At 36.7% G+C, this 23,540-nt stretch overlaps 1 protein-coding gene across 1 annotated transcript in view; it reads right to left on the reverse strand.

Annotated features, from left to right (window-relative positions):
- The window catches only part of LOC149065829 (uncharacterized), a 35,560-nt gene extending 30,975 nt beyond the window's left edge, over positions 1-4,585 (reverse strand). Inside the window, exon 1 of the mRNA XM_089253589.1 lies at positions 4,427-4,585. The gene's annotated coding sequence lies outside the window, so the exon portion shown is untranslated. The remainder of the gene's footprint in view (positions 1-4,426) is intronic.
- Between the last annotated feature and the right edge of the window lie 18,955 nt (positions 4,586-23,540).

Here is a 23,540-nt window from a genome sequence, read left to right on the forward strand (position 1 = left end):
GCTAACGGGGCCGTAGTACATGGACAGCCAGATTTAACTCGGGCCAAAGCTGGTGGCAATGTCAGAAATTGTGAGCTTTCGCCGGAGTTGGGTTTGGCTGTCCACTTATGGCCCTGTTCAGCGCACACGAGCTCTAAGTAAAGAGAATTCGTTGGCTTAATAGTCTATTGGTCTAGGGTGCTCGCCCAGCAAGTGAGAGGACGTGGATTCCATTCCCCGTGAGGCCAGTTGAATTTTCTTTCCTGGATTTATCTTCGCTTCAACCAGTTGTCGAAACCTTCGTATTATTAGCGAAGAGTGGCATCATCTTCGGATATAGCCGTAGCTTGAACAACTTAAGGATCGAACTATCGTCCTTTCCTGCGTATGAAACATCAGCGGCGTTGAATAATCCTCAGATGAAAATTTCACTGCATTGAGGAAAAAAATGAAAAAACGTCGCGCTACTAAAAAACGTAGCGGCGTATAATATACTGTATACCCACACATAAAAATCTCATTCGTCAACAATGTTTTTTATTTTAGGAATGTAAGAGGTTGTTTGTCAGAAGTTTTTGTAGGAAAAATGACTTTTTTACCCACATATATACGCCACCTCGTAAAATCTTCTAAAAATAAATTTTATAAGGAATTAATTTTTGCAGTATTTATTCACACATTCTAACCTTTAGAAACAAAAACTAGATGAGACACAGTAAGTGTACTTCAATCCGCACTAAAAAATTTCGATTTTTTTTTAACGTACAGGGTAGAATCCACGTATTATACGCAGGAAAATACAGTTAGGTTGAATATTACCATAAACCGGGATAACTTTAGCATAAGAATTGCCCATTTTCGAATACGGTATCCGTACACACACACGCACACATACACATAATTCTGTTGTCCTAAAATTAATTCACATTCCGGGAGAGAAACTTTATGGAGTTGTTTTAAGATGAAAAAAAATGATCAGTTTTTTGTTAGTTTGTTTCTTAGAAATAATTTTTTTGTTTTTCTCCCAGTTAAGTTCTTTTTGGTCTTTTAAAGGTTAAGAAGAGAGAGAGAGAACTAGAAAAATTTTATTTTTACACTTTTTTTACTTTAATTGAGATTAAATTAAACATATTTCTGCATTTCGACTAGAATAGATCACCTTTAATTTTTTTGGGTACAGGAATTTCTGTCCTCTTCGTTCGGCCACGTCAATCCGTTCCTATCATCTGCACAGGGCTGCAGCTAGATGTTTGGTCAGCTGGGGCAAGCATGCATTTTGCCCCCCCCCCCCCCCAGTTGCAGTCCTACATCTGCATACGATTAGCTTCCGTTTCAAAAGTCAGAAAAAACGAAAGAAGGTCACCACAAACGAAAAAAAAACGTTCTAAAATTACCAAAATTAGGAGAGCTATGTCCTAATGTTACCCCGTCAAATGTAATAGGTTTACATTTTATTATGTAAAAAATTACCTAATTAACATACAGAAACAATTCAAGCAGCAAATTAATAATCATAAAATTGTACGTTGAATAATAACATACATTTTTTATTTTCATTTCACGCACGACTGTCACCAATCAAAGTTTTAAGACATTTCACAAAGTTATGATAATCACTAAATAGAAGAAACAAGGCGCCAACAATCACAAGCATCATTCAGAATATATTGAAGCACCTTAGTGCATTTCGCTAATTGTTATAAACAATTCTAGATTAAGAGCGTGGTGATAGCACGAAAACTCAGCCCGCCATATAATTTCGAATATGAAAATAATGCTTGTCCTAAAGTTACCCCGGTTTACGGTACGACAAAAGTATATTTCTATTATAGTATCTTTTAACATCACTATCAACATCAACTCGTAACTCGATGTCCGTGAGGTATGAAGTCAACTATAGCTTCCCATACGAAAGAATCCATCAGCTTATCTGTGACTAGAACCTTTACCCCTTATACACTATACCCCTTTATATATGAAGGCGTCTTATCTGTGACGACCACCTTCACGTATGGAACCAGCATTGACCGATTCATTGCGAATTAACTCTGCCCCGCACCAAAAATGCACTTTTGAATAAGAATGATAGAAGGTCACACACAAGCAACTTTTTTTTTCTTTTCTTTTCTCTTTCTCTCCTTTGAATATTCCAACTACAGTGCATTATAGTGTATATTACAGTGCATATTTTTTGTGAAAAATGTCTGGTTCTTGAATTCACCACCACATTTCAAAAGCGTTATGGGATTATAGCTGAGTTGAAAACAATAGTTTAATTATGCTGTTGTAATCAAATTAAAATGTATTATCCATTCAATCAGAACACCACATGTAGTTGAGCTGATTTTTAAGGTGCTAAACGTAGGAACTGGGAAGCAGCTTGAGATCTAAACTTTTTGCCAGAGATATTGAAAATTAATGTGGACTTAGAACCGTTTGGGAACACATAACATCCCTGTTTTGAAGAAGGGATTGGTCGCCATTTGATACGTTGAGTTCAAAACGACGATATTTAAAACTTATCTGCAATGCACCCGGTCGCTCACCTACCAATTTAATCAATTTTGACACTTTACTTGACTTTATACCATGAAACAAAAAAATAATAACAAAACTGCCCCATTTTAACAGTTCACTAAAAGTAACAACCATTAAAAGTTCATTTCTTTCATTGATCAATGATCTTACAATTAATAACTATTTAATGCATTCTTATGCGAAATTGCACCCCCGACTTACGCGCTTAGTGTCGTGTCGGTCCCACTTATCGCGTAACTCCAGAATATATGAATGCATGCGTATGTATGCATGATGGATGACAAAAAATTATAATTGAAACAATTGATACGTCTATATATAATTGTTAATACCAATTATTTTAAATTATATTATCGTATATACGGTTTTTAAGGGACACCTCTATTTAAGGGACGGATGTCCAGATCCGTGTCCCTTTGAATAATAAGAACTAATTTATCTCTGAATAAAAAACTTCTATTTAAGGGACAAAAAGTCTGGTCCCATGGGTGTCCCTTATCAAAAGGCTGCACTGTATAACAATTTGGTATGCATACCCGTTAGCAAACACATGTTATCGTAATTAGTATGGCTCGGTCTATGAAAGCGTAAAAAATTGATGCTTTCATAGAAAAAAATTTAGATTGAATATTACTGATTGTTTAGATAAAGACGGTTATTCTCTTATTTTCTTCTCTAGTTCAGAGGTGTTCAAAAAGTGATGTAGGGATACATAATGAAATGGTACGGGTCTAGGTCATAATCCCGACACTTAAAAATATATTTGATTGAATAACATCTAATATTTATCAACAGGATGTGGCGGTGCACAATAGATGAATGCATTACGATCGAATAATTTTTTTTTTAATATTTAATTTTCTGCGAATAAGTTGCAATTTTTGTTGTTTTTTTTTTCAAAATCTTCATTTCTCACTGTAGAAATCAAGGGTAGTTGGGATTCAGAATAAAATACTAAATTGCTAGGACTTATTTCCACTCAACGAAGTTCAAAAAATGTGCTAGAAATAATGAAAAATGAGGGTTGCTATTTTCTCTAAATCAGAGAAATTAGTTTAAAAAAAACGTTTTTCTGAACTTATTTCTACTGTCATGTTCCCATTAAAACATGATTTTCCAATCAATATCAAAAGCCGGTATCAAAAGAAAAGCGCAAAGTCAAGAAAGAAAACCAATTTTCTCGCGCTAATCGAAATTAAAACTTTCTTTCCTCGAACATAACCGATTGAAACAACCTCCCACCAAACATTATTGATTGTACAACAGTTTCCGATTTCTTTTGTAACATCAACCGTCTCTTCTGTCAAACTTCACTACAGCATTCCCTTGTATAGGCCTTGGCCAAGCGATATTGAATAAATAAATAAAATTCAAAAGCCATCCCTTCGAATCACAGATATAATATTGCGGCGAATAATACAGATATCAAATATTGCGGCGAAATAAGAACCGATTAACTGGTAAAAAACAATAAACTTTAATAGATTCACTATGTTTTATGATTAATTCCACGACACAGTATATTAAAATGTATAAACCCGGAAAAACACACACAATTCTTTTATAACACTTCTATCTTTTTAACTTTCATTCCAATTGATCCATTCAGAAATCGAAACTGTCTAACTAATTCAACACGAATTATTCATACAATACTGAAATATAGAGTTCGTACACATTTATATACTTACTATATAAAATCCTTCGAAAATATTTAGATCTGTTTTAAAATATAACCACCACTTACGGTTTATGTGAAAAAATCCTCACGTAAAAAAATTAAATTCAACTAACCTTTGATAACTACGGAAAATGCGACCATTATACATAGACGTGTTAGTAAAAAAAATTATTTATACATACTTTAATAACTGAATTTTTTGCTACTTGAATGCAATAAATTTCTTACCTTGAAGAATTTCAATCAATCAGAAACGACTTTGCATGTAGGAAAAATGAATTTATCCCATGTGATAAAGTTCCGTCTTTTTGTTTTTTCTTTGATAACTGAGGCTCCAAGCCCACCTTTAAGGCTGTCTGTCACTTGATGGTTATCCCAACAGGCTGACTAACCGGTTGGATCGTTACTGAAAGTAAGCTATAGCTTTAGGATGGTGCTAGGGCACGCAACTGGAACGCGCTTGCGCGAAATAGCGGCTCGCCGATGGACCGTACCGAAATTTGTTAGAGCGCTCTTATTTCAACGGCTTGAAAGTAACTTTAACTCGGCACACATGGATAATTTGAAGCGAAAACTCCGTCTGAATCGGTGGGGGTGAGTGACATGCTAGAGTTTCCCACTGTTCAGTTGATGATGGAACCATATAACCAAGAATGTTTTTGTTGGTTTTAAAGTTTTTTTTTATTGCATTTTTATTGCATCAATATCGAAGTCTATAGCAAAAATCCTGTAGTTACAATAGAACGTCGTTAATTCGAATTTTGGATAATTCGGACTTTACGAAATCCCTTTGAGTTTTCTATCTAATTTAATGTTAAATTTCTTGTTTAATTCGAATTTTAATTAACGTTGTAGATACTCCGAAGTTGGGAGGAAAAAAAATCATGATTTTTGTATTAGCAAATTTAGTTTAGAAAAATTCTACAAGAAATCAAACTTTACCTTTTTCGACAAACTTGTAAAACAAAAAATCTTTAAACACAAAATTTGTCTTTATTTGTCAAAATAATTGAAAAAATTTCAAACTTTTATTGAATTAAGTTCGAAAATTCAGTTTTTCGCTACTCTTTTTTTGTTTGATAATTTAATGCCCATTTTAACATTGTTTAGCTGAAATGCATCGATAATGTTTAAATCGATAAATTATCCACTTGATACAGATTATGTTGTTAAACCTATGAATCATGGTGTACCACTCAAAATCTGAATCTTTTTATCGTAAATTGAGAATATGGTAAGTATCGGAAACACAATTTTTTTATATGTTAATGAAAGTACATTTCCTCTTGATAGCATAAGAATGATAAGCAAAATTGTTAAAACAGTTTCTTAACGGATGATCATGAACTCTTTCCGTGAATCAGGCTTTGAGCATGGTCAAGAAATTATGCAATGATGCTGATTCCAGGACAGTGGAATAATGCAACAGCTAAGATTAATTACATATATATTATAATTATAAATAAATTTGGGGAACAATTCCACAACTGACTATTAAAATTTTAATAATGATAATTACTAAATATGTGAATGTTGATGATAAAGTTGCAATTTGTAGTCATTTTACGGATCCAGAATATAGTAATTTGATAATTCGAATTTTGTGTAAGGCCGGTATTACACTATAAAAGTTTGATAAAAGTCCTATTATAAAACTTGAAAAATGCAGCCAATAAGGTTAACGATTGCATTTTCTAGAATGTAACCAGTAACCTTATTTATTATATTTTTTTTATATTTTTGACAATTATATTTTTCAAGTTTTATAAAATGGATTTTATCAAACTTTTATAGTGTAATACCGGCCTAAGGCCAGGATTACACTATAAAAGTGTGATAAAGGTTCGTTTATAAAACTTGAAAAATGCAACCAATAGGCGGATCAGTTCGCTCGAATGTAATAGATGTGCTTACTGGTTACATTTTTCCAGTTTTATAAAAGAATTTTTAACAAACTTTTATAGTGTAATACCGGTCTTATTCGAACTTTTTCCCAGTCACTTTGGACTTCGAATTAGGCCGGGATTACACTATAAAAATTTGATAAAATCCCTTTTATAAAACTTGAAAAATCCAACCAATAAAGCTCGTATACTACATTTGTGCAAATGCAACCGATAATCTTATTGGTTGAATTTTTCAAATTTTAAAAAAGCTCTTTTAAAAAACTTTTATAGTGTAATCCCGGCCTTAATCAAGTTAGACTGTATCTATACTATACTTTTGGAAAATCGGTTACCATTCATATTGATGCGGATTGGTGGGGGTATTAAAATGCATGAACAAGTTCTGCAAATATAGTGATGAGGAAATTATTGTTAAGGTATATTTAATTCTTATCAATATTTTCACCATAGCAAATGAAAGTATAATGTTATCCTATGAATCATTACCAAAATTTGAAGATAAGTTTTTTAAAACAACAGAGAGCATTAAGAGAAAAAAAACTGACAGAAGGCTATAAAATTAATTATAATAGCAGCTTCAAAATAGAACAAATAATTTACATTAGTGTTTTTCAACCTGTGGTCCGCGGTCCGTGAGTACTTTGTAACTGGTGTCCACTATGGATCATTTTCCATTTCCTACCATTGAATGAATAGCATATTTTTTGCTGAAAGAAATTATAATTCATTCAATTTTTTTGAAAGGCAAATTATAAAAACAGTATATTTTCGATGTTATGGGAGTCTGAATTGACCTTCTGATGCTACAGGAGGTCCACTAACCATTGACCTTTACTGCAGGGGGATCAGCGACATCAAGAAGATTAGAAAACACTGATTTATATACAGGAATATGAGGTACTGAAGATTTTGTTACCTATGTTCACAACCAACACTAAGACACAACCCAGTCGAGTTCGTAGGTGTCCCCATCCATTTGTGATTTGGTCAGCTTATTTTTCTGTCTCATCACACATGCAAATGGAAAAGATAAGCTTCTTGACTGTCCAGTTTGATGCCTAAAGAGCCTTGCACTGAAAGAACGCGTGATCCGAAAACATAGGCTCCTTTTTTTGTCAATGTATTTTCTATTAGCGGAATCTTTCATTTTACATGAAACGGTTCCAAAACTTCCAGTAACAGAAGTGAGCTAAATCTGGAAAAAGATCCCGATATGGACAGGACTTAATTGGGGCCCGAGTGACAGTAATTGTGATGTGACGATTGGTGCTAAAATTCAGCTCACGATGCGGCTATTTTATGTTAGCGCATGTATCCATATTAACGAAAATTTTCATTAGCTGAGGGAGGCAGAAAAATCACGAAAAAAAATCTTCGTTAGCCGAAAAGTTCGTTATCCGAGTTATCACTGTACAAGCTTGTATTCCTTCAGCAATGGTTACACTCAAGCTTTACTCGATCCACCCTAACAGGGCACGCGAGAATTTGCTGCATATTGGTCCAGCTGAATAGATTCGAGAAGTATATATGCATAAACTGACTGTAAAAACTTTAAGCGGTAATAGAACTCGCAAAAACAAACAACTTTCGCCATAGTGGAATCGGGAAGCAAGCGGCAAGCCACGTGATGAAAATGGAGAACGTAGTAAAGATGAATAATAAAGGACCAAGAATCCTTACTACCGAAAACTTTACAGCAAATGTTCAAATGAGCGACCTCCAGCTGCAATACAGGTGTCACATCGGCGACGGAGTGAATCACGTACAAGTTGGAGGATTCCTGACATTTTAGAACGACTGCAGCTGCGATTCGGGTGACAAGGTTCTGTAGTGACTCGATGGGTATCCCGTAAACGGCGCTTTTTAGCCGTCCCCAGAAAAAAAAATTCTAGGCATGATAGATCGGGAGGAGTATAAACAAATCCTACTTTTCTAGCAACATTATAGAAATTTCGCTCATCGTGATTGAGCGAAGTTAGTGATGAACCATTACGTCGCTCATAGTGAAATACTTGGCTAACTTCAAATTTGGCGAAGTTGAGTGGTGTTTTTTTTTCTCTCTATCATTTTATAGTTCGCACGTGGTTTCAGGCGGTTTTTTAGAGAGATTCCTCAGATTTCATTGTTTTATTTTATTAATTTCAAAAAAAGCTCTTTATATTATATTATATTATATTATATTATATTATATTATATTATATTATATTATATTATATTATATTATATTATATTATATTATACTAGCTATAATACCCGGCGCTGCCCGGGTTTTCTTCAATGAGGCTTTTTTGGATCACGTGATATCTCCCTCTCTTTTTCTTGAGGGACATACAAACCGTGTCCAAGTTAACCAATATGGCGACCTGCGCGATTCATGAAATAAACAAATATAGATTTACACAGAAACGTAGAAATGAATATATATTTTTCTTTCTTTAAGGGGCGCTAGGTATTTCGATTCCCCACCCCCCGAACTTCAAGTTATCCATCTGTCTGTTCCAGCTTCCAAAAATCCTTAGTTAAAGCTGTGGAATTCTTTCGATGCACTTTTCACGGGCTCATAACTAATTTTAAAATATCCTAACCCACATGAATTTATGCAAATAAATATCAAAAGAGACAATATGGAGACATTAATTTTCATACTTGAGAAGATATAAATGAAATCAATAATATTGCTCGAATATCCAACTCAAAAGTATAGGTTCGGGTAATTACTTCACATTTAATCTCCTGGGCTTCGTATATCTCTAAGCGAACTCAATATTTCAAAAATCGAGAATTCAATACAATTTTTAAAATTATTGATGGGGCGGAAAATCCCACTAATTTCCGCATTTCTACAGTGAAATCGACAATTTTAGCACTGATTTCTATGAGGATCGCCCTTTTCCTGACTCTCAAAGCGATGCTGATGATGATTATGACGTCTATTCAAAAAGCCTCATTACTGAGAGTATATTGAAAATGTGGCAAACCATTATAAAGGCATAAACTATTATACATATACAAACAGGATTAAAGAAGTGACAAACCGTTGTAAAGGCATATACACGTCTGAAACGCATTGCTAGGGAACCACGGTAACCAAAGTAAACGTTCGGAAAGTGATTGTTGAGGCCCAAAAACCATTGTTGCCGGACAGTTTTTTGCCCATTTGGGGCATTTGCCCTGGTCTGACGAAATTTTAAAGTAGCCTATCGTTCAAGTCGGGTCCCATTTGGTATATATGCAAAATTTGGCGACGATCGATCTAAAATTGTAGATTTGTATAGAGAACATACACACACACACACACACACAGCCACACACACAGAAAATCAATTTTATATATATAGAAGATAGAAGATAGATTATATTTGAAAAATGTACCCATCAAGACGAACAATATTTACACTTCTCTCTCTGAGCAATGCCGTAGGATCCTATATTGTATTAGTAACTATTATCACCCTGGATATGTTCGATTGCCTCCCCCCAGGGGCGTTGGAAGTGTTTGGAACTTGTAGGTGCTCGTCTTGATTTTTACGCAGGAAATTTTTATTTCTTAATGAATTTAGGGTGCCCTGTTCAATGCCATGAATTACCCTCATAGCACCCCGGCTCGGACCTACTGCCTGGAAAAAAAATAATGGCTTTCCTAAAATATAATTCCTTGATCGTGAATCTCATCTACTTTGATCACTGGTTCCGGTTGTCGTGGCCGACTTCATTACGAATTGACTTAATACTTTAGCATTTAAGCTTTAAAGCAAAACAAAAACTTCGATTTTTTAGTTTAGACAGGTGATTTCCAACGTGGAATTTGATTTTTAAGGAGGGAAAATTTGAGATTTTTTCTATTAAGGCTTGGAACTTTTCAGAATTCCCACAGTTTTTATATCAGTTCAAATTTATACTTTTTAAACGATTTCTTAATGACTTCTTTTATTTTTCCTCTTTTAGTTTTTTCTCTGTAAAGGGTTTGATCAGAGACTGAATGTTCCACAGACAATTTGTGCCAGTAAAGTCGAAGTCCATGGACTCCCTGAGCCTATAAAATGAAGGCCACGGACTCCTTTACAAAATAATATTCTGCATATAACAAGATAAAACAATGAGTTATTTGTTTTCTCATTCAAGCTCTCAGCCCCAGAAGTATCTCCAACGACCCCTAGTTGAGAACCACCGCTTTTGACCGAGCAAATGACTTTATTTGCTCCCTCAACGTAGATAGAAATATATTTTTGAATAACAAGAATTACAAGTAATGGGGGAAAGAGACCGAACTAGGATGGGGGCAAATTCCCCAGATTGCAAAATTTAAGGATGCAACGCAAAAAAAGAAATGTTTTTACGTAACAAAAAAAACTGTTAAAGCCCAATCCCACGATTACTTTGTACGCGACGCAGGATAAGATAATTAAAAGATAAAGTAAGTAAAAGATATAATAAAAAGTCTTTGTTGGAACATAAAAGGTCCGTCCCACGAGAGTTTGCTAGGGGACGCTGGGTAAGATAAAGCTAATAAAAGTCTAAAAATAATAAAAGTCTTTGTTGGAGGTAAACCGCAAAAACCACAGCTAGCGTGAAGTAATCCGTACTGGTTCGGTCATTCACAAAGGAAGAAGCTCGTTCCGCTGCCTTTGTATTGAAAGCCATAAAAATTATTGCTTCCCCGAGGCGACCGCGGACCCTGACAAAGACTTTTATTATCTTTAATTATCTTACCCAGCGTCCCCTAGCAAACTCTCGTGGGACGGACCTTTTTGAGGAGAAACAATCAGAATGGATGATGCTACGAACTTCGAAACTTGCTATGGGGGCAGTGTCACTTCAGAGGAGTGCAAGAAAGCGTATGAAGTTGCGATCTGTGGTGACTAAATAAGTGCCCGCTGCTCGACTGGCGCTAACAATGTGTGCAACGGATAGCATACACGAAATTTGATTCGAAAGTGAACGTCGAGGCCCACAAACAAGGATGGAACTAGCTAAGGGTCACAAATAGAACCGGAGTAACCACCCACGCGTGGGAAAGGAAGTTGTTCAGGCCTTGCAAACCAGCATGCAGAGCCGTAAAAAACAAAAAATTGAGTTGCCGTTAATTATTGATTACCGTGGGGCTTTGTTACTTGAAATTTACACGAATATGCTTTACATTTTTGTTTCTCCTCACCTAGGGAGTGGGGATGTTTGAGGAGAGATAGTGGATCATACCACGAGCCTAACACTTCTAGGAATCGCAGCAAAAGCAGCGACGTCCAGGCCCTTCAAGCCAGAATGTGGTGAAACAAACGAAATAGAAAAACACTTATGCGTCAAATTATTGGTTACTGTGGGGCTTTGTTTCTTTGAGTTTAAATGAACCCAACTTGCATTTTCGTTTCAATAAGCCTCAAGTGAATCTGAAAATTTTTGAGACTAATAATACACACCTATATGATGTCGGCTTGACTATGCCGAGAAGTTTTGAGACCATTTAATTTTTATTTTGAACTAGCTGATACCGGGATATGTTGCCACCCCGTAATATATTTATATATGTATACCTCAATTGCCGGTATTTTCCAGGCTCATCTGAAAGGAAGTGATTCAAAAATGTTAGGGAGCGGTAGCCCGGTCGATAAGAAACTCGCCTAAAGTACCAAAGGATGTTTAGAGGTGTCGCAAGTTCGATACCCGGTTCGTCCTTGTCAGAAAACTTTCCTACAAGAAAAAACGGCGACTTCACCGCAGCAAAAAATTGCTACCACAGGGAGTCCCCATCGAGGGGTTAGCGCACCAATCACTCGATGAGTATAAAAACAAGCCTGCCGTTAGGAATCGGCAATAAATTGTAGATCTCGGTCTAATTAGAGCCCTCGTGTGTAGAAAATGACCGTGGTGCGACAAAAATGATCAAAAATGTTAAAAGTGACAATAAGATTTAATAATTTGAAATTTCAAAAATTGATTTGTTTTTGTAATTATTTTGTAAGCAAAAACATTTCTGCATATAAAGTAAAAAAATAATTTTAGTAAAAAATTTCAGACAATCGCTTGTGGATAAACAATATTTTTTGTTTTTCTAATCTCGTATGTAAATGTAAAAATTTTAGGGATTACCAACATGCGAACAGGCGACGTAAAGCTGTCCGTGTGAAAAACAGGACTCAAGTAGGTTGATACCTGCCATTGCTAACAATTGGCCTTGCTCTGTTGATTGTCGTGGCGAAAGCTAAACGAATCGGAAACTGTAATCACTTGAAAATGAATGGAATTTCTTCAGTGATGATTGGGATTCGTGGAATGAAGACGTCTTCTCCTTTAGCAAAAAAATTTGGCAGAAAATTATTGCATCTGATTGAAAACTTGAAAAAATGGTAAAAAAATTGGAGGTTTGGTGAAATTTCTGCAATAAAAAAAAAATGTGATAAAAATATTTTTTGGCGGAATATGATTACGGCTCCTTCCACACATTAGCGCGAAGAATCCTAAAAAAGAATATGGAGTGATACGATTAAAGGTGTAGATTTGTATAAAGAACATACATACTTTCACGTTCATACATAAGATTTTGTAAACAAAATTACATTTATAAAAAAAATACACTGATCGACTTTTATATATAGACACCGAAAAAAATACATTGATTAAAGCAAAATTTGAACTCAAATTAAGATTTGGTGTGTAACAAAACCTATTTGCCTCCGTTATTTGTCAACCGATTTTTTAAATTCAAATTGCAATGAAAAACCCATCAAAGTCTGCATCTTTTGTATAGAAAACGTTTGGGAAAAACTGTAGCATCTAATTGAAAACGTGGAAAAATAGTGAAAAAAGGGGTTTTTTTTCGAGAAATTTCTGCAATAAAATTTTTTTTTATAAAAGTATTTTTGGCGGGAATATTCTTATATACGGCTCCTTCCACACATTAGCGAAAAATAATAAAAAAAAAATTTTGGAGTGATACGATCAACGGTGTCGATTTGTATAAAAAACCAAAATACATACCTTTACATTTATGTATAAGAATGTGGCACGATTAGCTTATTGCGATTTCTCATAAAATAGAAATTCTTAATCATTATGTGGACGATACATGCCATTTCAGCCTATATAAATCAGTGGTTCCCAACCATTTTTAGGCCATGCTCCACCAAAGCATCTCTGAAATCTCGATATGACTCTGTGAAACTTCACAGTTTCGTAAAAGCCCAATCCCACGATTACTTGGTACGCGACGCAGGGTAAGATAAAGTAAAAGATAATAAAAAGTCTGTTGGACAAACCGCAAAAACCACAGCCGGCGTAAAGGAAATCACGTACTTGTCCGGACAGCGCTGCTTTTGCTGCGATTCCTAGAAGTGTTAGGCTCGTGGTATGATCCACTGTCTCCTCAAACATCCCCACTCCCTAGGTGAGGAGAAACAAAAATGTAAAGCATATTCGTGTAAATTTCAAGTAACAAAGCCCCACGGTAACCAATAATTAACGTCAACTCTATTTTTGTTTTTTACGGCTCTGCATGCTAGTTTGAAAGGCCTGGACAACTTCCTTTCCCACGCGTGGGTGGTTACTCCGGTTCTATTTGCGACCCTTTAGTTCCATCCTTGTTTGTGGGCCTTGACGTCCACTTTCGAACCAAATTTCGTATATGCTATCCGTTGCACACATTGTTAGCGCCAGTCGAGCAGCGGGCACTTATTTAGTCACCACAGCAAGTTCAGATCGCAACTTCATACGCTTTCTTGCACTCCTCTGAAGTGACACTGCCCCAATAGCCAGTTTCGAAGTTCGTAGCATCATCCATTCTGATTGTTTCTCCTCAAACATCCCCCCCCCCCGCCCCTAGTTGCGGAGAAACAAAAATGTAAAGCATATTCATGAAAATTTAAAGTAACAAAGCCCCACGGAAACCTATAATTCATGAGAAGAGGTGAATTCTAGTTTTTTTTCATGCTGGCTTGAATTGCTTAGACAGCTTCCTTTCCCACGCGTGGGTGGTTGCTTGGTTCTGTTTCGCGGCCCTTCACGCCCAGTTTCGTCCTTTCGGGGCCTCGACGGTCACTTTCGAACCGAATTTCGGGCATGCTCTTCAGTACGCACATCGTTAGCGCCAGTCGAACAGCGGGCACTTTGCTTACTGCCACGACATCGACAACTTCAGATCGTAATTTCATGCGCTTTCTTGCACTTCTCTGAAGTGACATTGTGCCCCTGTAACTGGTTTCGAAATTCGTGTCCTGGTCCATTCTATTTCTCTCTCTCTGTTTCTCCTCCACCATCCCCCTTCTTACTTCCCGAGAAGGTAACTTCAGATAATTATTTTGTGGGGCATATCGAAACAAATTTAAGGGATATTCGTTCAAATTTGAAGAGCCGAAACCCCACGCTAACCAATAATTTGTAGCAACATCGGAATTCCAGTTGGTTTGTGGTTTTTGAACGTCGCATTCTAGCTTGAAGGGTCTAACTTTTTCTTGTTTGAGGACTGGACGGTCATTTTTTTGTTCTGATTCTCAGAAGTATTGGCTTGCGCTTAAATTTCAGTAAGCAGATTTTTAGCGCAGGTCTAACAGAGTGGCTATATACTAGTCTACTGTCATGAACACTTCAAATCAGAGCAATTTCATGTGCACCCTTGTACATTGACATTATCATTGATAATTGATACATCATTCCCTTGTACATTGACATCCCTTATTGACATTGTCCCCATAACTAGTTTCGAAGTTTGTATAATGATTTATTCGTGATATCTTGTCTAGGTTCATTGATCGTGTCATCACAATCACATTACAAATTCTTTGTAATCTTTCAGATTTTTATCTTTGTCAATTAAAAAATGTTTCAATAATTCATTTTTAAATATTTCTTTTCTCAAACAAGTGACGTGAAAACGTCTTCAAAATCCATTCCGGGTATGGGGAGGCAATCGTTTGCAAATGAGCAAAGTTTCTGTCAAAGTAATTTCAAACTTCAATAACAACTATATAAAAACAGACTGACTTAGCGAAACCATCTTGGTCTCGTTTTAGAGGTTAAAAGTTTGTACCAGTACCACTCCGACATTCGTGTCAGCCGGACATCGCGAGCTGTTTGCGCGCAAAATGAACCCACGATTTTCGACTTTACGAATTCGACATGTGTCCATAAACGGGATTATATCTTTTCTCCGATTTTTGAGTTCAAATATCTCAGTGATTATTGCACTTAGAAACGTGGAATTTTTTTTTTTGGTTGGGCTCAGGAGAGACAGGGCAACAACTTTCCGGCTGGGTTTTTAGGACGGTAAACAAATAAGAACTTTATTTTTTTTCATAGCTATGCAACCCCTAGCAATTTGAATGACGAAAATGAAATCTACACCTCATTTGAATAATTTTTCTAATTGAAAATATGCCTGTAGAATTAACGGTTCGCCAGTAATCGTTAATTCTATAGGCATATTTTCAATTGCGGCCAAGGGACTTGAAGCATCACACGGTAGGCAACGTAAACGCGTTCGAACAACTCGGGCTGCATCTGACGAGCCTAGGTAAAGTACGGATGTGGATTTAAATTTTTTTACATTTTACTAACGTATCTACATAAGATCCCCATCACAGCATTTTAGAGTGCGAAAAAATTATATATATATAATTTAATTTCAATTCACTATACGCGATTGACGTTTTCACGAAAGCAACTGCGGAGTGTCTGGCACTGCCTATCCCTTTTTTTTTTCCAGAGCATTGCTTGGACCGAGGACCTTTGATGTTGTTGAGACCTATTAATTTATTAGATTCTGCGAGTAAAAAAAAACTAAACCATCATAATCGTCGGAAGATGAAGGAGCCACCAATAATATAGCGACGAAAAATATTCGATTAATCAATCGATTAAAAATTTGTGATTAACCAGTTAAAATTTTTAATCGATTCCCAAAACTTGATCGGGATAAGGTTCTCTCGTAGCCTCTCAATAAGTTTATTCTCGCGATCTCTTTTAATCAGTCAAGTGGTTACGCTGCCATACGTAATGGTGGTGCCTACGACGGCATTTGCCGTCGCACAGACTTTTTCGGTCTTTTTCAAGGTAGTCGTCTTCACCAAAACTCGTGGTCTTCCTTGATAATGATTCTCGTAAAAATTGTCTTCTAAAGCTATTCAAAAGAAATTTATTCACACACACACACGTCTTGGAACTTTATTACCGTGGTCTTTTCTCTAGATCTAGAAAATAATTCGCAGTCTTCCTTGATCATGGTTTCCTTGGTCTTCTCCTGGAACGTGATTGTCCTGTCGTCGAAGAAGCAATCTCCACGAACAATAGTGGGGGAATGGGTGGATGAGGTAGAGGGGAATAGTGATAGGGGTTTAATCATCGGCGATTCTATGGTTAGGGAACTGTGGAACAGAGTGTGTAGGATTTCGAGCGCTGTTGTCTTCCTGGGGGGGGGGGGGGAGATTAGCAACGCCCAAGACGTTTTTCGCGGGCGAAAGCTGTCTTGGCGCGTAGTCATGTGTGTGGGAACTAATCAGGTAGGAGCGGATATTAGTGGGTCTCTGCCAGAGTACCGGGACTTATCCGCTCGGGAGGTGGGGGGGGGGGGTGCTTAAAAGTGACAGTGATACCAGTACTGCCATGGGTAGTAGGCCATTTTCAATTTAAATTTTCAATTTTATTCATCGCATCAACAAAAGTACGTTGCACAAAACCAAGAAAATCCATCCAAGAAATCGTTGGATTTTTAGGAGTAGGATCCAGTATTTCTACTCAGGCCTGAAGGACATGTCCTTCTCTTTTGGGGTCACGTTTTCGGAGCTTCCTGGTTTCATTGGGATGGAATTTGTCTGAATAAAGCGGAGGGTCTGGGAGATTTACGATAGGTTCAAGTCAGGTTTTATACTCCCAGACCAGGTAGACGGGTATGTGGGTTAGTTAATGATAACAACAACAGTACTGACGGGAATTACCCATTTCTGACTTGGATGGCGACTGACACTAAATCACAGGGCAAATTAGAATGAGTGATAATAAATGCCAGGAGCTTGGGTAATAATTTTTTTTTTTTAAACCATGATAGCTGTGGAGGGGGGGGGGGGCTAGATCTTGTATCCATTACAGAATCTTGGGCAAACGATGGGGATGAATCTTTCTTACGCATCTCAGGATAGTCCAGTGAGTTTGACGAGCTCCGCCTTGAAAATTATTATCAAAAGGCAACTGTTGAAGTGGACAGACGAGAATAATGTATTGTCGGAAAACCAGCATGGGTTCGGTAAGGGAAAGTCGTGTGTAACCGACATCCTTTGCTTCTATGATCATTTGACAAAGGGTTTGGGTAAGGAAAAAAATGTCAATGATGTTTGATTTCCAGAAGGAATTCGATGGGGACTCCTTGCGGTAGCAATTTTTCCTGCGGTCTTGTCGCCCTTTTTTTGTTGTACCCCAGTGTCAGTAATTCACGTAATTCCCCCTTATAATGACACCTATAACAAGTCAGGGCCGTCTTAACAGCTCCCATAGGTTACTGATAAATAAGTGAAGTTCTGGGGTAGCCATAACCATCTAGCTATAACCTGTAAGTTTGTATAAGTATCTGTCTACAATTCACATACTCACTCTCGAGAATCGTTATGTCAAACCTCATCAACACGAGGCCCCTACTCACTAGGACCTCCAGGTCAAGAGATAATGGGGGACCTAATTCGTTAACCCTTTAAGCCGTGCAGCAGGAATCGCCAAACCTCCTTCAAAATGCCATATCTTTTTTAATGAAGTAGGTTTTTTTCAGCCGGTGCAAACTAAGGTTAGCAGCTGTGTTGGCAAATTTTTATTTGCTCAAAAGTTGCCATTTTTATTGACTGTACACAAATAGAAAGAACTCGCTATTAATTTTTTTTTGTTCACAATAAATAACAATTGCGATAATATTGACAATTATTTTGGATAATCGCAGAATTTTTAGAACTATGAATTTCATTTATGTTTCGCAATGTGTGAATCATACCCCCAATCATTGGCGATAAATTCTGAAAAATGCGAAGTTCAAAATCTCCATTAATATTGCATTTAAATGTATGAAATTTTTTGTAAATGACTGACTTCTCAGAGCCGCATTTACATTTCACTAAGTGGAAGTTTTAGCACACAAGGTCTCTACACAGAAAGTTAATTTTTCTATTTTTGACGTGAGTACGTCTTTTAAATCATCTGACGATACTGAGAGCATTCGCAAAATGTTTCGTGCCAAAATTCTTTAAACGATGATAATTCAGGAAGCAAACAACGCAAGTCAAAAGCAATGATATCGTCAGATGTACATTGCAAAGGTACATTCAACATGATATCATTGCGGTTTCAATATCTCTTCCCGTCTGGGCACTAGGCCCGCTGTCCTGGTTCGTAACAAATTGTTTTACAAATACAAATACAAAAACAACGCCACAACAGGCAAAATGCCCAACGACTGAGAAACGCTATATCTCGATCAGTTTAGAAGGAAAATAGACGACATTGGTATCGTTTGTTTGCTATTCCAAAGACAAAGCCGATGATAATGACACAATTTCATTGCGTTAGTACCTGCAACGCGATTCAAGGCACAAAAAATGTATTCACGTCAAAACCTGCGGCCGTGTCTATGATACAGCCTACCCCAATTTTTTTAATGTATACGACCCCTTGTGAAGTTTAAGACATTTTGAGTAACTGTACGCCATTTGAAAACTTTTGTAATTGAAAAAAAAGAGTACGTTTTTTTTTCTTAAGTCAACGGTTGCATAGATATCAGCTGTGCAATAAATTTGGGGCAGCCTATATTTGTATTTTAACTCTTCATTTATGAAGCATTAACTGAAAGAATGGAATACTATTTGACAATTTATTACGAAAAATACTTAAAAATAATTGTTGTTACCCAACACGACACTAAAATGCCACTTAACTTCCCGGATTAATGAATTTTGACCAATCAGCTGATGTACAAAAAAAATTACCATGACATGGTTGGTCAAAACAAAAAAGTTGAATGTCCATAGCGCCATCTACTGGATTGTATTGCAACCAAATAAATGAATGAATCAAAAAAAAAAATCCTACTTAATTTTTATAAAATTCTCCGCGAAGCCAGAATTTTTATGCCAGGAAAATTTTTGTTTTGTAAAAAATACTCACACTCATTTTTCGAATTCGTTTGCCGCTGGAATGCGCATATTACATGCAAACACACAAACTTTGGATTTTGCTCTCAGCAGAGCCGCCCTCACGGGTGTAAGACAGGTGCGGTCCCACCGGACCCCGTACTTGATTTCTTATGTAATGATTTCTTTTGTAAATTCTGAATTTTCGTGATTTCTGGAATCCTGAATTTTTATCAGGGGGTCTGATATTTCTTTCATTTATTCAGAATTTCCATCATTTCTGGAATTATTCTTTTTGTTTATTCTGAATTTTCATCAATTCTGTTTATTTTTTCTGAATTTTCATCAATTCTGTTTATTTTTTCTGAATTTTCATCAATTCTGTTTATTTTTTCTGAATTTTCATCAATTCTGTTTATTTTTTCTGAATTTTCATCAATTCTGTTTATTTTTTCTGAATTTTACAAAGAATTCTGTTTATTTCGAAATTTTCATCAATTCTGTTTATTTCTGAATTTTCATCAATTCTGTTTATTTTTTCTGAATTTTCATCAATTCTGTTTATTTTTTCTGAATTTTCATCAATTCTGTTTATTTCTAAATTTTCATCAATTCTGCTTATTTCTAAATTTTCATCAATTCTGCTTATTTCTAAATTTTCATCAATTCTGCTTATTTCTAAATTTTCATCAATTCTGCTTATTTCTAAATTTTCATCAATTCTGCTTATTTCTAAATTTTCATCAATTCTGCTTATTTCTAAATTTTCATCAATTCTGCTTATTTCTAAATTTTCATCAATTCTGCTTATTTCTAAATTTTCATCAGGAGTCTAGAATTATTTCTTTCGTTTATTCTGAATTTGCATGGGTGCTGGTATAATCTCTGTTATTTATTTTTCTCATTTTTGATTCATTGATTCTGAATCTCCATTTGTGTGGTCAGATAGCAAAATGTCACAGGTCACTTTTCCCAAAAAATTGAGTTGTTCGCATTCCGTTGTCTCGTTCATCAAAATTTCGTTCATCTCTTTCAGTTCATGAGGAACCAACGGAGGCAAATTGCAATAAGTCAAAAAAGCCACAGTATCACATTTTTACAAAATATTGTTTACAAATTTACCCTCGTGAAATTTTGAAAAAGTGACTTATTAAATTTTGCCATATGAGCACGGATTTGTTCTCCGACAATTTCTTTCATTAGAATACTCTCCCCTACTTGAAGAACGAACTGCTTCGACAGTGGCTAGTAAAATGGGATCTTAACATCAAGAAGGATATATATGGCATCCAAAGACGTGTCCGTTGGCATAGCCTAATATCGTCGCTTGAAAATTTTATTATGGCTACGGATCACGGCCCGTTTCCAGCTTATTTAGAACGTTTTAATAAATCTAATAACGATAGGTACGATTGTGGTGAGGTCAGATCTTTACGACACTACTTATGCTCGTGCCCACACACAATACAATATCATTTTGGCCATATTCCGGACAACAGTCTGCTGTGTTGGAAACAAAGAATACTCCAGAGTGTCATTAGCTTCGGTCGCCTACGCCAGCTGGTTCAATACTTGGACAAGAATCTTCCATCGGACATCGCGCTTCCACACCAAGTGAGTCGGTACGAAGCGGAACCGAGGTGCTAACGATGATTACGTACCAACCAGGTGCCTTTGTCCAGATATCATCGCGACGTATGATCTACGCCACGGGTGACCAACTTGCGGCACGCTGGCACATCATGGTATCAGGAGCGGCACACGAAAGCTTCTAAAAAATTAAAGAAATTTTCTATTCCATTTTTCACACACAATCAAAGAAATTCTCTCCAACTTTTAAACAATTCCTTTCCTTGTGAATGGTGGTTTTGTATATATATTATGCCAAACCTATATTTAATATGGTTAGGCACTCTTGAAATAATAATTACATGATGATTCTTTCTATTCAATTTTTCATCTTTGGGTACAGTTGCTGGACGTCCTATGTGTACGAGATTCAGGATCACCCATATGGGGGGGGGGACTTACATTGTATTATTACGTTATTATCAATTATTATATACCCATGATTTCTGGGTTTCTGGGAGGGAGCTAAGCCGTCTTTTACAAAGTTTATTGGGAAAGGAGGGGGGGGGGGAGCATTGAGTCCTCGGGATCCGATGTCTATGCCTAACATGGTGTACGTAGGATGAACTGTTACCGATGTACGTAACACAATCTGCATTGCGATAATCGAATTTACAACAAGAGTGACAAATTAAACATTTTTACGAAAATAACAGCACAGCCGAACAATATTTTGCCGGAACGGAGAGAATGCCCGTGTCCCGTAAAGACGGGATATATGGTTTTCATGTTGAAATTCGTAGAGAGATCAAAACTAATCTGGATTGTGTCACGGCTTGGAAAAAGGGTTTCCACCCCTGATCTAAGCCCATGTCACACATAATTACGACGACTCGGTGTTGCAGCGTAGATCCTTTCATATGTCGCAGGATACATATATATATATCAGCGATGTTCACTGTGTTTTATGCGTACGGACACCCATAGTTGTCGATCCAATGACATTCCTTTCTCGATTTACACTGATTACCCAACGATTAATCATAATTGATTGCAGATCTTATATACGGTGCAAATTGATTCCAGATCTTATATACGGTGCAAATTGATTCCAGATCTTATATACGGTGCAAATTGATTCCAGATCTTATATACGGTGCAAATTGATTCCAGATCTTATATACGGTGCAAATTGATTCCAGATCTTATATACCACATGTAAATCTCATATGGACTGTTCTAGACTCAATATCACTTTACACGATTATTTGCTTATCGCGTAAGTCACCACGTGCACAGCTAATTGGACTGGACATTGGATACACTTACTTAAGAGACGAGAGGTACATACAGAGCTACGGTGCTTGGAGGATGAGCCCGTACTACGGCGCTTGATACGACGATGACGGTTCTATCATCCTTCCATACGAGGACTTTCATCATGGTGGTGCTGATCAACGCTCATGGACGCATCCAAACCATCAGTGACATCCACGACTCTAGGCTCAAGATTCTAGATTTCACGCATGGATGGTTATTAATCATCGATCAGTACAAGATTTTATATTTATTTTTATATATTTTAGCGAGAATGTACATTATGATATTATGATGTGTATATATGATCCGTCCGTTGGCGAGTGTTGATTATGTAGAAAAATAAATTTTATGGACTCACCCATTCTCCGGGAACGTTTCAATATCTCACTGAGATATGAAGCGGGGTATGCCCGGTCTTCAAAGGCCAAAGGTCACCGTAGTAACAAGGCCTTTCAACGCGTGGGTATTTGAGTTTACATATTGTAACAATGAGCAAGATATAATTTTAATAAAAATAAAGTGATGTACAAAAAGTGCATAACATAAAAAAAAGGACCATGGAACTTATATACAAAAAGAGGTGAAATCCCATTAAAAACATTTCATGTAAAATGTGGCCAAGGCTCGAGATACTTTACCCGTAAAAAGTTGTAATATCTGATGTAGAGCCAAGTCTAATGCTGTTGTTAACTGTGACACTTTGATTCACAAATCACCCCAAGGCTACTACTAAACCACGCATGCACCTCGTCCACATTTCTCTGCTTAACTTCTAACGAATTGGTATATATTAGAATGTGCGTGTACGTGTTGTGAACCTGACGTGAAGTTTGTTTCTGTGTAATGCGTGTTATGTGTAGTGACGCCATCTGGCATCAGTTTTTTTAAATATGAGTGAAGTGTAATGATTGAATAATTGTATCGTATAACCCCAAGGCTACACACCTCTCAGCCGCGTTCACATGTGCAGTAAAACATCCCGGGAAGTTCCCGGTATAACGGGGATTTTCGCTACAAACCATTCACATGACGTTTAGTTTATGCCGGTAATCCCCCTCTTCTTTCCGGAAGTCGTCACTGGTTACGTGGGTTGAACGCAAGTGCTTGATTCAAGATGGCTGACGATGGAGCTTGCAGTAGTTTTCGCGGTGCAAAGGATTATGGGAGAGAAGGTCGGTGTCGACCACCAATCCACCCCAAGAAAGATGGGCTTTTTTTTTATGAGCTTTTCTCCCACCTTTTTTCCCCTACGAGGGGAAAAAAGTTGCCATGCCGGTAATTATCACCAAAGCGACCCCCAATCTTGCACATGTGAACGGGGCTTTAGTTGAAAAACATTTTGGGACTAGGCAATTACGCAGCACAAGAATGTATTGGCCATTGGCTAAATTTTAATATTCACGTTCATTACTGATATGCTATCAAATTATGTGAATATAGAATGAGAATATAATGTGA

The sequence above is a fragment of the Pholcus phalangioides genome, unplaced genomic scaffold (genome assembly GCF_987345545.1).
Source record: "Pholcus phalangioides strain wild (caught in Gottingen) unplaced genomic scaffold, Ppha-v1.0 ptg000039l_1, whole genome shotgun sequence".
Classification (NCBI taxonomy): Eukaryota; Metazoa; Arthropoda; class Arachnida; order Araneae; family Pholcidae; genus Pholcus; species Pholcus phalangioides.